Here is a 3702-nt window from a genome sequence, read left to right on the forward strand (position 1 = left end):
ATATATACACACCGTAAATCCTCGAGTATAGTCCACCCTTGAATATAACACGCAGGGGATTTTTAAGGGGCTGTACCTCTGAAAAACCTAAACCTTGTGTATAATACGCACCCCTTTTCTGACTTGAGTCAAGGAGGTCTATATAATGTCCTTGGTTTGTAAACGTATATACGGTAACGTCCTTTATTATTATTGTATATATAACATAATGCAAACGTGTAGCTTTTTTGTGCACTTTGTTTGTAGAAAATAAAGAAATAACAGTAATAACGCCAGTGAAAAATAAATAATAAGTAAATTACCTTTACATATTTATCATTTAGAAAATTTTGCTTAGAAAATATTTTTCATTTTTTAACCTCGTATATAGTACACACTAGGGATTTTGACCTTTAAATTTTGGGAAAAAAATGCGGATTATACTCGAGGATTTACAGTATATAATGCACATTCCCATTTTTTGCCAACCACCAGACTAAGTTGGGACTTATGAAAGGTAAGTTCTATGTTACTTGGAACAAATGTAAAAAGGGCAAACTAAAAGTCTGAAAACAAAGATGTTTAGGACAAACTCATGAAAACACTTTGGGTAGGTAATGTGTCAATATGATGAGCCAGAGAAGAAGGCCATTAAATGGTGACTTGAAATGCTACGGGCAGCAGTCAAATAGCAGCACAAATTGGACTTCACCATCTGAAAATGGAGTATCAGGACCACTTCCACACTCCGCCTCAGATAACAGCCACCCTCCAATCGCCGCACCTCACCCGGTGCCACTCATGGACAATTTTTTTCCCAATTAAATCACAACGGTGAGGGTACAAATAATTACTGTAAATTACTAATTATGCAATTATTATTAATTATTGCAATTATTAATTACTGTGTTTGTGAATAGCCCACAATTTGCAATAATAGAGCAATAATTATTATTACAGCGATGATCGGAGAATATAAATTGTATTATTGGATAATTCTTTTCATTGGGTAATGAATAAAAACATGAAAATAAATCTCTAATTAGTTTTAATAGTATTTATTTGCAACATCATAATTATGTTTCTTCTTAATTGTCTCTTAATTGGGGAAATTGCCCAGAGAGAAATTATCCGTGGGCTAGTTTGTTTGTTGTCCTACGAGGGAAAAATTATCCAGGGGCAATAGGGACAATTAGCCAAGGGGTGCAATTTGGTCCATTTGAATTTTAAAAAGGACATGTTGGAGAATGCAGGCTGGGGTCGGCCGTGGCCGGATTGTCTTTGATCACAAGTCCGCTAGATCAAGACTAACCTGAAGGTTAACTACAACAACAACAACAACACTATAAAGATGAACCAAAGAGGGGAAATCTCTCAGTCAATCAGAGACACACTGTGGCCCATGGGACATTCTGAATGGCATTAATGAGAAATTACTTTTACTGGTGTGACTCCTCTGATAATGAGCCATGTCTTCATGTGGCCTGTTTCGCAAAAATGGTTGCTCATGTTTGCTCTAAGTGGCTGACCTGCTAAAAATAACAGCCATATCTTCCTCAAATCACACTCTAAAGGTGTTCTATGCAAGGAGATGAGGGATTAGACTACTGACAAGAATGGCCCCGGGTGGGTTCTTGTAGAAGAGCTACATGGGTGTTCACATTTAGAAAAGAGGGTGAGAACATAAAATGACAATGATGGTAATACTTGTCATGATGATGATGATGATGATGATGATATGACATAGACACAAGTCTGCAAAACCTAGAGGATGAGTATACAATACTCTTTTCTGTTCTAAGCACAAGGCCCGAAATGTTTTGGAGAAGACACCAGTCAATTAGATTGACTCAGTACACAGCTGGTATTTAATGTATCGACTCCAAAAGGATGAAAGGCAAAGTCAACCTTGGTGGAATTTGAACTCAGAACGTAAAGACAGACAAAATACCGCTAAGCATTTCGCCCGTCGTGCAAAAGATTCTGCCAGCTCGCTGCCTTAACGAGTATACAATATTATATATGACCTCAATATGTTACTGGTACTTATTTTAATCATGGAACAATGAAAGGAAAGGTCAGTAGTAAAGATATTTTTTTCTCTTTTTTTTTTTTGCAATTATTTATATTTATGCTAAATTAATTTCATTACCTTCTCGTAAAAACGGCTAATGTCAGTCGGCAACAGCGCATATAAGTCATCTAAATTCAGACTTCATTGATGGCAAGATTAAACCATATCTGAAAATGTAAAAGAAAGGAATAAAAGAATTACTAAATGCCAGTCAAATAGTGTAAAGATACAAATATATGTATTCGGATTAGGATGGCTAAGTGGGTAAAGTATAAGACTACTTTCTCATAAGTTGTGAGTTCAAGTCCACAGCAAGGTATTTGCTGTGTTTAGAACAGAAGCACTTTAGTCTAAATTGCCACAGCTCATCCAGTTCAGTGACTCTCAGTCATTTGTAGCTCAAATCCTACCTTGGACTGTGGCCATGCTGGGGTACTGCTTTGAAGAATTGTAGGTAAACAAACCAACCCAAGTATTCATTTTAAAGTCTGGTACTTACTCTATCAGTATCTTTAGCTGAACTGTTAAGTTATAGAGATGTAAACAAACCAATACTGGTTGTTAAGCAGTACCAGGATATAAACATAAAATGAGATATATATATACACACACATTCAGTTAAGCATCTATCTATCTATCTATCTATCTATCTATATATATTAAAAACGTAAAATTAAAACAGAACACAAAGGATTCCACGGTACATGTGTTTCAAGCTTTATACACAAACAGTTGTTGCATCATTATATGGGTATATAATTGATAGACAGGATGGTATAAAACTATCTTCAGCCGCAAAATATATATATATATACACATATACACACGGTGGGCTTCTTTCAGTTTATGTCTACCAAATCCACCCACAAGTCTTTGGCCAGCCTGGAGCTATAGTAGAAGACACTTATTGAAAGTGCCATGCAGTGGGACTGAACCAGAAACTATGCGGTTGCAAAATGAGCTTCTTAACCACACAGTCACACTGGCATAATTAACAATATAATTATCTGGAGAAGCCCCAAATCAATGTTAGACATTAGCATTACAATGATATAAAATAATAACAATGAAAAAAACCTCCCCAAAAACCTGCAAAATTTTCTTCAGTACATTCAATATTCATAAACATCTCGTTATATTAACACCTGAAAATTAATCTGCTGTTTGACAATTTTGCTTTTCTGCACCTCCACTATATGAGCATATTAGGGATACTAAAGATATTCCCATTTATATAGACAGCTTCATATATTTCAATAACATTTTAACAAAAAAGAAAAAGAAAAGATTATCTACATATCTCCCAAATAAATACATAAAAATCTCGTATCAGCCCCACCACTCCAAATTTATCTGCTTTTTAACAATTCTGCTTTTCCGCCTCATCTGTATGAATGCATTAAATATAATAAATATATTCATATTTTGAAAAATTGCTGGCAGGAAATGAGCACAATAATATATGTTAATATATAATGGTAATTATGAAAATAGATGAAGATAAATGTTCAGTTTTATATACATAATTACTTGTGACAAATTTTATTTAATGGGATTAATTGAATATAAGGCATGTTCATCTTTACCGTTTAATAAATATTAAAATATACACAGTTATGCATGAGCATATATATATATATATATATATA

General features: G+C 34.3%; 1 protein-coding gene across 1 annotated transcript in view; it reads right to left on the reverse strand.

The window, feature by feature from the left end:
• The window catches only part of LOC106873239 (plexin-A2), a gene marked incomplete at its 3' end in the record, with an annotated part of 282570 nt that overhangs the window by 126085 nt on the left and 152783 nt on the right, over positions 1-3702 (reverse strand). Inside the window, exon 3 of the mRNA XM_014920511.2 lies at positions 2132-2220. The remainder of the gene's footprint in view (positions 1-2131; positions 2221-3702) is intronic.

The sequence above is a fragment of the Octopus bimaculoides genome, chromosome 15 (assembly GCF_001194135.2).
Source record: "Octopus bimaculoides isolate UCB-OBI-ISO-001 chromosome 15, ASM119413v2, whole genome shotgun sequence".
Taxonomy (NCBI): Eukaryota; Metazoa; Mollusca; class Cephalopoda; order Octopoda; family Octopodidae; genus Octopus; species Octopus bimaculoides.